This window comes from Scyliorhinus canicula, chromosome 5 (assembly GCF_902713615.1).
Source record: "Scyliorhinus canicula chromosome 5, sScyCan1.1, whole genome shotgun sequence".
NCBI classification, from domain to species: Eukaryota; Metazoa; Chordata; class Chondrichthyes; order Carcharhiniformes; family Scyliorhinidae; genus Scyliorhinus; species Scyliorhinus canicula.
In genome coordinates, this window is record NC_052150.1 from 12,847,624 (window position 1) to 12,862,198 (window position 14,575).

At 45.7% G+C, this 14,575-nt stretch overlaps 1 protein-coding gene across 1 annotated transcript in view; it reads left to right on the top strand.

Annotated features, from left to right (window-relative positions):
- The first annotated feature begins 700 nt into the window (after window positions 1-700).
- Window positions 701-14,575, top strand: part of trak1a (trafficking protein, kinesin binding 1a) — a 226,082-nt gene continuing 212,207 nt past the window's right edge. The window contains 1 exon segment of the mRNA XM_038796604.1: window positions 701-1,200. The gene's annotated coding sequence lies outside the window, so the exon portion shown is untranslated.

Here is a 14,575-nt window from a genome sequence, read left to right on the forward strand (position 1 = left end):
ATCTACTAAGTCAGCAATACAGTTTGAATCTATTGTCTTGGTCCCTTCCTCACTCGCCATCTGTGATCAACGTGTTCCTGCCTTCAAGGTTAATTAAAAAGCCTCACAACACCAGGTTGAATGAAAAATGAAAATGAAAATCACTTATTGTCACGAGTAGGCTTCAATGAAGTTACCGTGAAAAGCCCCTAGTCGCCACATTCCGGCACCCGTTTGGGGAGGCTGGTACAGGAATTGAACCGTGCTGCTGGCCTGCCTTGGTCTGCTTTAAAAGCCAGCGATTTAGCCCAGTGTGCTAAACCAGGTTAAAGTCCAACAGGTTTATTAGCACCACCATGTTGCAGCTTAACAGAGACAACAATCAATCAAGCCCACATTGCTGGGGTAACATTGAAGTGGCAGGGAATTTTCAATAAATAAATAAATGCATGAAAAAAAAAACCTCCACTCGGGACACAATGTCAAAAGCAAAGATGGCACATTTAACTTTGGAAGGGTTCATTATTCCAGACAGGCATAAGTTTGCAGAGTGGTTTTTGTCTGGGACGTGTTAAGTCATTGTTCGGCATCAATGCAAACATGGCAGGAAATGGAGCAATAAGCAGAGCCTGGGCGAGGGGGAGGGGAAAATACAGACAACGGTTTCCAAACATGGGCTGAGCCTGTGGGTGAGGCGAGAGATCAGTTCCCATTTCCACACCCCAATGTGAGCAGCATTGGCTGAAATAGCAGCCAGTGGGGGAGGAATAGAGATCCCAGTGAACACACACACAGCATGGGGCAGGGATACTGGTGAATGAGAAACATCTGAGTGAGTGAGTGAGGGAGGGATCACTGCAGGAGGGGCAGAGGGAGGAGGAAGTGCGGCGCTCCCTTGGACAAGCAGAGAGGCGAATGGAGCCGGCTTCTTCCCTCCGCCCAGCCCGTGGACCGGCTCCTTAATACCGTCCAGAGAGAGGGAAGGAGGAAAAGGAGAGAGAGAGAGAGAGACTGGGACATGGAGAGTGGCGCAAGGCAGCTGCACACAGACCAGTGAGTGACCTGGAGGTGGCCAGCAGGCAGAAGTGGGGACTTTGTGCTCACACCCAAGTGGGAAACATTCGTCTGAAAACAAGAAGAGGACGTGGGAGAGGTCAGGAGAGGAGCGACTGAGAAAACAGAGCCGATTCCTGTGCGAGAATCCCCTCCCTCCCGCAAACAGTAAGTGTGTGTTCCCGCTGTGTGTGTGCTGGATTCAGGCTGCTTGGCATTGCAGAGGCTGCAAGGCATCTGGGGGGCTGCAAGGCATCTGGGGGGCTGCAAGGAGCTCCTTCCTTCCTCCCTTTCACACACTCTCTCTCTCTCTCTCTCTGTCTTCTCAATGTCATTCAGCACAGGGATCCCTTTATCTCTCCCCAACCCAGTGTGGAGGCCAGCAACGATGTGATTAAAATGAGCTGGAGATGAATTCTCATTAGTATTGGAGGCAGGACGAATAAACAGTGCAATAAATGAGAGAGCCGGGTTGTGTTTTGGGTGCAATTGCCTCACCTTTCCTGGGGGAGGATTGTGTTATTTCATGTTTCACGGGTGGGGGCATGGTGAAGTCTGACATTGCTCACAAGCATCCCTGTAATCTGTGACCAGAGGAGATGTGAGAGATGGTTGGTTACACCCTGGGGTCTCCATGAAGGAAACTATTCCCCCTCTGCCGCGGAAATGACATCTTGATTGCTCACTTGAGGCCGGGGGGGGGGGGAGGGTGGTTTTGTCAGAGATTCCCGGGTATATTCAATGACACAGGTACTAGTGGTTGGTAAAAGGATGTGCAAACATCTGTAATATTGCACACTCCACATTCTGCCCTGTATGTGCTTGTGCACACATGGGTAAGTGGTTCCTCAGGCATAAAGAAGCCTGGACTGGTATAGAGGCATACAGTACAAAAGTAAGGATGCTGTGATGAACCTTCAACTGGTTTGAGTTCAGGCCAAAGTCTTACTCCCTTGTTGGTGGCTGGGATATTTCCGCTGAAAGGGAATGGAGTTTTGGCTGGAACGGCCATTGTTAGCACTGCTGCCTTCCAGCACCGGGGGCCCGGGTTCGATTCCAGCCTCGTGCCACAATATCCTGGCGGATGTTGTGACACCATTGGTTTGACCTGTCTCTGAGCGGAGAACAGGAGAAGACAACGAAAATGAAAATCGCTTATTATCACGAGTAGGCTTCAATGAAGTTACTGTGAAAAGCCCCTAGTCGCCACATTACGGCGCCTGTTCGGGGAGGCTGGTACGGGAATTGAACTGTGCAGCTGGCCTGCTTGGTCTGCTTTAAAAGCCAGCGATTTAGCTGAGTGAGCTAAACCAGCCCCAGGCACGATGAAGGCATTAAAGAGGTGGCACGGTGGTGCAGTGGTTAGCACTGCTGCCTCATGGCGCCGAGGACCCGGGTTTGATCCCGGCCCTGGGTACACTATACGTGTGGAGTTTGCACATTCTCCCTGTGCTTGCGTGGGTTTTGCCCCCACAACCCAAAGATGTGCAGGGTAGGTGGATTGGCCATGCTAAATTGCCCCTTAATTGGGGAAAAAAATGAATTGGGCACTCTAAATTTAAAAAAAATGAGTGGCCTGTGTGTGTGTGTGTGTGTGTGTGTGTGTGTGTTGTGCGCACACAATGCAGCAGAGCATTAAACAAATTAAATGACCCTTTTAGTGAGTTCTGGCTAATCCTAATGGAAAACAGGCTTGTCTTTTTTTAAATCACTAAAAGACCTGTGAGCAGTTGTCTGGTTGAAACCTGAGCTTGTATTTCCATCCAGTCTCTCTTTTTTTTTGTTTTGCCTTGTGATGTTTGTGTAGCATGTTGCAATGACAGAAAAGCCGGAACTACCGTTTTTGCTGTGTACCACAATGACCTTCACCATCTGACGGGTGAAGGAAGTTCACCCAGCAGAGTCCAGGTGCCTCAGCTAAACCTCAACAGGTTTGCAGCCGAGGTTTGGAACGTTCTGCTTCAGTGCCCAGTCATGACTGAGCTGCTCTCTCATGAGGTGGTGTGAAGAAAGAAAGCTTCCATTTAATCTACACGGGGTGGGAGGTGGGTGATTGTCCTGAGCAGGTTGGGGAGCGGGGGAAGGGAAATCATTCCGGATTCCATCTCCGACTGCAATTCTGCACCCCTTGCTGAAGATGTGTGCAAGTGGATGTTGAGTGAGAGCATGATGAGTTGTCAGCACCCCCCCCCCCCCCCCCCCCCAAGTCCAGTATAGGCCGACAAAGGATTAATAATTCCCTGATGCACCTGAGAACCTACAGAAATGTAGACTTTTTGCACTTTGATGAAAATGTTTAGTATTACAAATGTTAAGTATGGGTAGCACAGTGGTTAGCACAGTTGCTCCACAGCTCCAGGGTCCCAGGTTTGATCCCTGGCTTGGGTCACTGTCTCTGCGGAGTCTGCACATTCTCCCCGTGTGTGCGTGGGTTTCCTCCGGGTGCTCCGGTTTCCTCCCACAGTCTGAAGATGTGCAGGTTAAGTGGGTTGGCCATTCTAAATTGCGGCGCAGTGTCCTAAAACGTTAAGTGGGGCTACTGGTGTTTTTAAACTTGAAAGTTTCACCTACAAGGAGAAAAACATCAGGAAGAGCATAAAATGAAGTGGTAAGAAGCTAAATGGCATGACACATGTTTACTAATGCTCTCGTGGGGTGGCACAGTGGTTAGCTCTACCACCTCGCAGCGCCAGGGACCCAGGTTCGATTCCAACCTTGGCCGACTGTCTGTGGAGTTTGCACACCCTCCCTGTGTCTGTGCGGGATTCCTCCGGGTGCTCTGGTTTCCTACCACAGTCAAAGGTTAGGTTAGGTGGATTGGATGTGCTAAATTGTCCCTAGGTGGGATTACAAGGATAGGGTGGGGGATTGGGCCTAGGTTAGGGTGCTCTTTCGGACGGTAAATGCAGACTCGATGGGCCGAATGGTCTCCTGCACTGTAGGGATTCTCTGTTTATATATAGTTCTCCTTCAGCAAGTGTGCAACAGATTTAATTCTAATGATGTTGATCAAGGAAGCAGATATTGAGTAGTGGTGGAATTTAGAACTAGTATATTTGGAAAAAAAATCTGCTATCTTACACTTCATTTAAAAGCCTGCAATTGAAGGTGATCTTTTCTGAAGGTGGCAGGTGCCATAAGTGCTAGCCACAACTGACCCCCTAGAAGCAAAGATAGCGAGCGTCGACAGACTATTTGGCTGTGGGGGCCCAGTATTTTGCCCGGACCTGACAGCCAGGTACAGACTTTCCAGACGGGTTTTCTGGATTGTACGAGAGGAGCAGGGACTGAGTCATTCAACGCAGATTAAATCTAGTACCTTTTTGTGAGCTGTATGAATCATGGAGTTGTTTATTTTTGGTAATATCTTTACAAATGGCCTTTGTATTAATTCCCTTTTATCAAATTCAATGCGGTCGAGGTAAAGTGCCCGCGAAAGAGACTTTGCAGTTTGGCGTGATTGCCTGGCTGTCTAAATATTCTGGATTCTTTGAAAAAGAAAATGCAGGTGGATAAAATTCTCTGGCTTTTTATGAACTGCGTATGGGGGGCCTGGGTGGGAAGGGTGACTGACTGAAACGGTTTCCAAATACCACCGATTGATTGGGTTGTAATATGGCAATACCCTTGAAATAGGTGCTGCTGTTTCTACATTATGGTCAAAAATGGCACTTGATATAAAATGGACCGAGTAAATAACTAAAATTTACCCTCTACTTTGAGAGAAATAAATTGCCCGTTGTCCACCTTCCCCTCATTGAAACACTTTTTAACCACTTTGTCTCATTGAAACTCCGAGATACATTGGAAAAATCATTCCCTTTTGTTTTCCCACCTCCATATGTTCAATTTTATAGGGGCGAGTAAAAGTCACTCTTGGTTGTAAATTGGTGAAAATATTTCTGTCAGACACATCATATCACCAAGACTGTCTAATTTCAAGTCTATAACATGCCCATCTCTGCCCCTGTGTTAGCCCGTCTGCTCCAATCCTAATCTAGCCATTTGTTACTTCTGGATTTGGATATTCCAATGCACTCCTGTCTCGCCTCCGACCCTGCATTCCCTGTAAACCGCACATCAACCAAATCTGCCAGTAAACTGGTTTGAAATAAATTCTCTTTGCCCATTACCCTTGTGCTTGTTGTCCTACATGCTTCCTGGTCTCCGCTTAAAAATTTGTATCCTTGTGTTCAAATCCCTCCATAACTTTGACTCTCCCAATCTTTCTAATCTCCTCTAGGCCCCAAAAACTTTGAAATATTGGCGCTCCTCCACCTTAGACCACTGGCACACTCCTGTACCTTCAGCTGCCTGGGCCCGAAGCTCTGAAATTCCCTCCATAAACCTCCCCGTGTCCCTACCTCTCTACCCTTCTCTAAGATGTCCCTTAAAATCTACCTCTTGGTGCCTGTCTGAAAATCATCTTGTGAATTTGTATGTCAAGTCTTATTAGATAACTACCCTATAAAGCAGCTTGGGATTCTTTAATATGGTAAAGGTGCAATATAAATACCAGTTGCTGGGTGAAGAGTTATCTTGATCATCAGTGTTGTGGTTTATATGTTGACCTTGTAAATATTTTTGAGAACTCGCCATGGCTGGAAAAAATGTTGAACTCCGACTTCCAGTGTGGTGGTTGCAGGCAAGTGTTTATCCCTAGCTTTCTGCCTTCTGTGAAGTTATCTTATGAGATATGATGTGTTTCTGGAATTGTGTATTGCTCTTAAATTATATTCTAAAGCGCCTCTGATGGCGAAGATACACTGAAGCCACTTTGCTAAATGCAGGGGCTGGTTTAGCACACCGGGCTAAATAGCTGTCTTGTAATGCAGAACAAGGCAGCAGCGCGGGCTCAATTCCTCTACCAGCCTCCCCGAACAGGCGCTGGAATGTGGCGACTAGGGGCTTTTCACAGTAACTTCATTGAAGACTATTGTGACAATAAGTGATTATTATTATATAAGTAATATATACTTATGCAAATTGTAATGCAGAATTTTAAATTGTGCTAATTTCCCCCTATATTTCTGAGACAGTAGCCAAAGCGAAGTTCTTGGCTCGAAGCATTTTGGCTATTAAACATCAGGTAGTTAAACAAAATGTAGCTGTGATTCCCTGTCCTTATCCCGCCTTCCACCACCACATTCAATATCAGTGGTTTTAAATTTGGATACATTTTTTTTGTGGATGCCTTTGAAGTTGCAAAGGAATTTATTTTTGAGCGCTTGCAAACAGCCTACATAATTCTGTTTCTCTGACAAAGCCACAAATATAAGGTTTTGTTGGAGGCAGGCATGATTGAGGGCAAAGCCCGTGGTGTCTTGGTTTTGTTTTGTGTTTGTTTGGCGGTAAGATGTAATAAGACTGTGGGATAGTGTGGTCATGCTGTGCACATGGTCGTTGTTTCTGGATGCACTAGTGATCTCGGGTAGGAATTAAGGGAGAATTAGACAGGTCTCGCCCCCATAACCCAAAGATGTGCAGGGTAGGTTGATTGGCCATGCTAAATTGCTCCTTAATTGGGGGGGGAACTTTAAAAAAAGGTAGACTGGACAGGAGCTTGCTTTGAGCAATTTTAATTTGTCTGACAAAACAAAATAACATTACAAGTAAAGCTGCTAAATTGGGTTTGGTGCATTTTATTTGGGTTTTGGTTGCAATGTTTAAATAGGCTTTTGGGCGTATATTAAAAGCAGATAAAGGGGGAAATCCACGGGTTATTCTCAGCTAAGATGTCATCGAGATTGTCAGCTATTATTGGGATAATAAACTGCATCTTCCTGGTGTCTACGTTACAGGAAGAAACCTGTGGTATCTGGGGCAAACCCAATCCTATGACATTGGAACTTCACCGTTCAAGTTTATCTGGATTGTTTTACTTCCACAAGTTTGGTGATTTACATAATGTTCATCTGTAGTCCCAAAGCCAAAAAACAAAGCCATCTGCTGACCTTGTCCCTGAAAATATATTGGTTTAATTTTCAGGTTATCTTTTATGCTTTGGCCAAGCTAAGTGTAAACAAACCCAGGGTGTCCCACCAGAGTACGCCTGATGATGCATCATCAGTAAAATACTTGGAGGGGAAAAATTATAATCCCAAGTGAAGAATTCTTGATTTGGAACCGCACTGGATGGTAGGAAAAGCTGGAAACATTGAACTGTACTTAATACAGTAACGTTCAACAGCTGTGCTTGTGTTGCATTTAGAAGAACCGCTTGCTTTCAAAACTTTGTTGTTATTTGATTATTTTTTTAAAGCCTCAATAAACCACATTTTTTGATATTTTTGAAATACTACATTCATGTCCCAGCGCTTCCTGTTTTGAGAGTTGCACAGAGATAGATCATAGAATTTACAGTGCAGAAGGAGGCCATTCGGCCAATCGAGTCTGCACCGGCCCTTGGAAAGAGCACCCCACTTAAGCCCCACACTTCCACCCTATCCCCGTAACCCTAGTAACCCAACTTAACCTCATTGGACACTGAGGGCAATTTATCATGGCCAATCCACCTAACCTGCACATCTTTGGACTGTGGGAGGAAACTGGAGCACCCGGAGGAAACCCACGCACACAGGGGGAGAATGTGCAGACTCCGCACAGACAGTGACCCAAGCCGGGAATCGAACCTGGGATCCTGGCGCTGTGAAGCAACCGTGCTAGTCACTGCTACCGTGCTGCCCACAAGCGTATAAGTGGCGTGGCCTCCCGCACCTTTGGAGAAGCAGATTGAGGTAGCACTAGATTTGGGCAGCATGGTAGCACAAGTGGATAGCACTGTGGCTTCACAGCACCAGGTTCGATCCCTGGCTCGGGTCACTGTCTGTGCGGAGTCTGCACGTTCTCCCCGTGTCTGCACGGGTTTTCTCCGGCTGCTCCGGTTTCCTCCCACAAGTCCCGAAAGATGTGCTGTTAGGTGGAGTGGCCATGATAAATTGCCCTTAGTGACCAAAAAGGTTAGGAGGGGTTATGGGGGTAGGGGGGAAGTGGGGGCTTAAGTGGGTTGGTGCAGACCCGATGGGCCGAATGGCCTCCTTCTGCACTGTATGTTCTCTGTTCTACGAGGTCTTCCTGCGCTCAGTGCTGATGTGGGGCACTGTGACAAGCAGCAAATGTAAATGATTACTGCCGGCAATCATTTTTCCTGAAGCGGACCTCTCCTCGCGGGCTCGGTCTCCCACAATAAATCAGCTGTGCTGCCTTTGCATTGCTGGCCTGTCTTTCCCCCTCATGAGCAATAAGGACTGCCGCCAGAATATTAGTCACAGCTGTGACTTTTGAACAACTTTTGTGTGCAGTTGTTCCTTCCATTGCTGCTGTAGGTCTGAAACTGTGGCCCCAACTGGGAATAGGGCACATTCCAGAGAACATGAGCAGTCCTTCCCATGTTTACCAGACTGATTCCAGGGATGGCAGGACTGTCTTATGAGGAGAGATTGACTAGGTTAAGATTGTTCTCGCTGGAGTTCAGAAGAATGAGGGGGGATGTCATAGAGACTTAACAGCACGAGGCAGGGAAGATGTTACCAATGATGGGTGTGTCCAGATCCAGGGGTCACAGTCTGAGGATTCAGGGTAAACCATTTCGGACAGAGATGAGAAGACATTTCTTCACCCAAAGAGTGGTGAGCCGGTGGAATTCATTACCACAGGAAGTAGTTGATGCTAAATCATTGAATATATTCAAGAGGCGGCTGGATTTAGCACTTGGGGAGAATGGGATCAAAGGCTATGGGGAGAAAGCAGGATTAGGCTATTGAGTTGGATGATCGTGATGAATGGCGGAGCAGGCTCGAAGGGCCAAAAGGCCTCCTCCTGCTCCTATCTTCTATGTATCTATGCTCCAAATGTGGTCCTGCAATATCAGTTGATGCCAGGTTTTGTTTGGAAAATTGTATGTAGGCGTTAGCACGTTTTTTATGAAATGAAAGTTGCTATAGTTCGAACAGGCGCCGGAATGTGGCGACTAGGGGCTTTTCACAGTAACTTCATTGAAGCCTACTCGTGACAATAAGCGATTTTCATTTCATTTCATTTAATTTCATAGTCCCCGACAGGCTGTTCTTCCCTTTTGAGAGAGAGCTGACTGGTGGTGATTTAACCTGATGGTCACCACACCTCGGGCGAGGGGCAGCATTGAGAAAGCGAGTCCCTCTTGCATAAACTCAGCCGGTACGGGAATTTAACCTGCGCTGTTGGCGACGCTCCGCATCACGGACCAGCCGTTCAGCCAACTGAGCTAGCCGAACTTTTAAATGTACACTTCTCACGTTTACTCAAATTTTCATGTTAGCTGTAATCTTTTAAAAATGATCACCATTAGGGTGGCACAGTGGTTAGCACTGCTGTCTGTGGCACCGAGGACCCCGTTTGATCCCGGCTCTGGGTCACTGTCTGTATGGAGTTTGCACATTCTCGCCGTGTCTGCGTGGGTCTCACCCCCACAACCCAAAGATGTGCGGGGTAGGTGGATTGGCCACGCTAAATTGACCCTTGGAAACAAAATATTTGGGTACTCTAAATATATATTTTTAAAAAAAGAACATCATTGACTGTCCAATGCCGTATTGGGTGTATGCAGACTGTTGGCTGTATGAGGCTGGGAATAGGCCAAACGAATGCCGTACAATTTTAACCCTGTTCCCTATGTTTAGTTTGTTGCTGATTAACTACAGCCGTCATATGACTTGCATAATCCGTTGCTATTTTATTTAAGTGGCACATGGCGCTATCCTTTTGCCAACTGTAGCAGCAGTTCTTTTTAGCTCCAGTTCATTGCCTCTCAGTGAAGTGGTCTTCAAAATGTTCTGTGTAGGAACTTGTGGCAATTTGTCTAGGAGCTCTTGGCCTAGCTTATCAGTCACCTTGCCTTATGGAAACGTTCATAGCATTGCGTAGAACAAAATGTACTTGCGTGTAATATTGGCAGGTCAACAAGTACAGGACATCGGCATTTTGTGCTTGACATGTCATAATGTGATCACCTTCCACCCCACCCAAAGCGACAGACGTCGGGCATTTAGACCCTTCAGCATGTTCCACATTCAGTTAGCTCATGGCTATTCTGCAATCTAATCCCATACACTCATGCCCCCCCCAATTACATTACACAATAGATTTTCTGCTTATTAATCAATCAGATTTAAAATCCGTAATCACGCACCAATGGCCATTTGTGAAGGAGAGTTCCAAACTTCGACCGCTCCTTTTTGGTGGGATTTTCTGGTCCTGCCCCTTGCCGGGATCTCCCAGTCGCGCCGAACGTCGATGGACTTTCAGCTGGCCTGCCGCACCCCCCACGGTGGGACCCACCACTGCGGAGCTGGAAGTCCCCGGCCCTTTGTTTGTGCAAGTGTTTCCGAATTCCACTCCTCCAAAGCCGAGTTTTAATCTAATCTTCTGAAGGCTAGTGTTTGAAAACTTTGCCTTGGTGTCGAGTATGAAATAATTAAATAGGTTCCTGGCTTCTAGTTGCTCCGACTTCCTACTGTGTTGCCCTGTTGTTTGGAATCGGTTGGAGAGAAAATCGATAGATGACGCTAATTGCTCACTGTAATGTTCAGCTGATCTGTTTATTTTAATGGAACAGGATGAGTCCATACTGGAATTGTTCCTACTTCTCGAGGTTGATCCACCTCAGATGCATTGGTGTTTGGGTCAGACCCAACTGTACTTGCATTTGAATTGAGTAATGACCGTTGCAAAGTTCTATATTTAGTTCTTCAGCCCAGCAGCTCGCACAACAATTAGCAGATTGATAGCAGAAAGGAATCAATCTCAGAATAGCTAAATGTGAAGTAAACAAAATAAATTGAAAAATAGACTTCGTTTTGTCTTTTTAAAATGGCTATTGTGGCTGCAAGTCTGTAAAAAAAAAAAAAAAATCTGCATATCGACGGCACATAACCCACAACATCAAAGTCTTCTCAGTTGCTAAACCAATTGCAAAAGAAATGGCCTCTTCTATACTTTGTTTCACCGCTTTGGACGTGAATCATCTTGTTCAATGCCCATAGATAGTTGTCATGACAACCATGAGTGATGAAGATCGGTTGTTTATCTTCCTCCCTGATGCTTTCTAGGTCCTGTTTTTATATGGCAATCATTTTATAATGCCAAGGCTGTTTTCATTTTAAGTTAGAACTTTTGGAATAATGACAGACGATAAAAATTTGAAGCTGTATTGTCAAAATTCGCCAGAATAATATTTTTTTAAATCTGCAGTCGAAGTTGCTGAAAAGAGATTGAGATGTTCCTGAAGTTTTTCACCTGGCGCACTCATAAGGGCAGATGCAAGAATGCCAAATTTTAAACAAACCGAACAGTTTATGCTCCAGGAGAAAAGGGGTCTTGATTGGTTGGCAATGTGGCTCCTTGACTCTGGCCAGAAATGACATATATCTATTTGCAGGGACTCGTGCTTTGCAAACAAAAGGGAAATTTTCAAAGCCTCACACCATTTAAAAAAAAATAAAATAAAAATAACTGGGACCTTAACTGCGGTCCTGTAGTTTTTTTCTCCATGCAAAATGTCTTGGCCAATCGGAGTCGGCCAATCTGAGTCAACCAATCAATCAGCAACCATTTTCTCCTGATGTATAAATTGTTGTGATTATTTGACATTCTTTGATTTGTCCTGTTGAGTACAAAGTTTCGGCAACACCTCTCTACCCTTCGATATTTTAATCTCATTGCTGAAGTTGATGGAACGCCTCCAGTTAACTAGGCTAGCTACTCTAAGGAGGGTTAGACTGTTACTCTTGTCTTCATATGAGCTGATCCTGGGTGTGATGAGATGCCTGCATCCTGTACAGAAGCAAAGATGGAGGTGACACCAGCTCCGGGAGCTAGTCTTCCCTTCATTGACTTCGTATTATCTGAAGTTTAATTGCAGCCTAGTGTGAATCCAGGTTGGCTGGACACCCTTGCACATTCTCCTTTCTGCAGCAGTCACAGTATCATTCCAGTGGTGGCAATGCTTTTCCGTTCAGGGACCAATTTCAAAGCTCAGTCCTCACTGCATTCCCATGCAAGTTTATTTTTCCCTGACCCAGGACCCCAGTGCTTTCTGAGTTCTTTGATGAACTATTGGATGGTGTCATGGATAACATAGTCATTCTTATCCTCTTGAAAGAGGCGAGTTCATCAATGTGGATGCCAGCTCATGCTAAACGTAGAGAAGGGCATTATTTGCCCTGTTTGTATTGTTGAATTATTTTAGATTTAAAGATGCTGAATGGTTGATCTGGTGGAATATGCAATCAATCCTTCACCGTTGTCCCTTTTTGTATGTTTGCTGATTTCTAAAGCTGTAAAAAATGTTATTGTTTTGCGTTTTTTATTACAAACAAAACTGCTGCAAACATTCATTTCTAACTGCGGGTTGATGTCAAATATTACTGCAGGGGGCCTCGAAATATTGGGGGGTGGGAAGGGGGGATTACTATTGGGAGAGTATCTCTCTTCATATCAATTTTTCATCTGAATTTTACTTTCTGTTGAAATGAGGAAAACATTTACACATGCCTGGGGTTCCTTGGGTTAACAGTGAAAGATGTAATTATTTCATAGCATGTCTCACGACATGTTAAAAGGTAGTTAAAGTTGAAATTGATTTTTGTAAACCTCTCCTTTTTGATGTCTGATACAATGTGGAATTTAGTTTTTTAAATGATAGAACATAGAACATAGAACACTACAGCGCAGTACGGGCCCTTCGGACCTCGATGTTGCGCCGACCTGTGAAACCATCTGAAGCCTATCTGACCTACACTATTCCATTTTCATCCATATGTCTATCCAGTGACCACTTAAATGCCCTTAAAGTTGGCGAGTCTACTACTGTTGCAGGCAGGGCGTTCCACACCCCTACTACTCTCCGAGTAAAGAAACTGCCTCTGACATCTGTCCTATATCTACCACCCCTCAATTTAAAGCTATGTCCCCTCGTGTTGGTCATCACCATCCGAGGAAAAAGACTCTCACTGTCCACCCTATCTAACCCTCTGACTATCTTATATGTCTCTATTAAGTCACCTCTCAGCCTTCTCCTCTCTAACGAAAACAACCTCAATTCCCTGAGCCTTTCCTCGTAAGACCTTCCCTCCATACCAGGCAACATCCTAGTAAATCTCCTCTGAACCCTTTCCAAAGCTTCCACATCCTTCCTATAATGTGGTGACCAGAACTGCATGCAGTACTCCAGGTGCGGCCGCACCAGAGTTATGTACAGCTGCAGCATGACCTTGTGGTTCCGAAACTCAATCCCCCTGCTTATAAAGGCTAGCACACCATATGCCTTCTTAACAGCCCTATTAACCTGGGTGGCAACTTTCAGGGATTTATGTACCTGGATGCCGAGATCTCTCTGTTCATCTACACTACCAAGAATCTTGCCATTAGTCCAGTACTCCGCATTCCTGTTACTCCTTCCAAAGTGAACCACCTCACACTTTTCCGCATTAAACTCCATCTGCCACCTCTCAGCCCAGCTCTGCAGCTTATCTATGTCCCTCTGTATCCTATAACATCCTTCAGCACTATCCACAACTCCACCGACCTTCGTGTCATCTGCAAATTTACTAACCCATCCTTCTACACCCTCTTCCAGGTCATTTATAAAAATGATAAACAGCAGTGGCCCCAAAACAGATCCTTGCGGTACACCACTAGTAACTGAACTCCAGGATGAACATTTGCCATCAACCACCACCCTCTGTCTTCTTTCAGCTAGCCAATTACTGATCCAAACCGCTAAATCACCTTCAATTCCATACTTCCTTATTTTCTGCAATAGCCTACCGTGGGGAACCTTATCAAATGCAATGGATATGTACACTCACTTGCGATGTTACATTAATTTATTTCCGACCTTCAGTGGCAGGCTGCTGTAGTTTTGTTGTACAATTGTAGACATTAGGCGGGATGGACTGGCGCGAACACGTTGGAATCCTCCGCACTTCCGGGGGCTAGGCCGGCGCTGGAGGGGTTGGCGCTGTGCCAACCAGCGGCGAAGGGCCGGTGTGGTCTCCTGCGCATGCGCAGAACCGCTAGCTTGTTCTTGCGCATGCGCAGGGGGTTTCTTCGCCGCGTCAGCCATGGCGGAGCCTTACAGAGGCCTCAACTAGACGGCCGCGCAGCAGGTCCTGTCGTGTGGGACCATGTCCATTTCACGCCAGTTCACCAGATTGATTCCAGGGGTGAAAGGGTTGACCTATGAAGAGAGGTTAAAGAGCTTGGGCTTCTACTCGCTGGAGATTAGAAGGAAGAAAGGGGATCTAATCGAGGTATATAAAGTACTAAGAGGGATTGATAAAATGTGTTCCCCCTTGTGTGGCAATCTAGAACGAGAGGTCACAGATATAGATTGGGAGGTAAATTTAGAACTGCGATGAGGAGAAATTGCTCCTGGCAGAGGGTAGAGAATTTGTGAAACTCGCTGCCCCACAAGGTGATGGAGTCGGAATCTTTAAATGGTTTCAAGAAGGAGATAGATATATTTCTGATTTAAAAAAAAAGCAGGTTAAAGGGGTATGGGAAA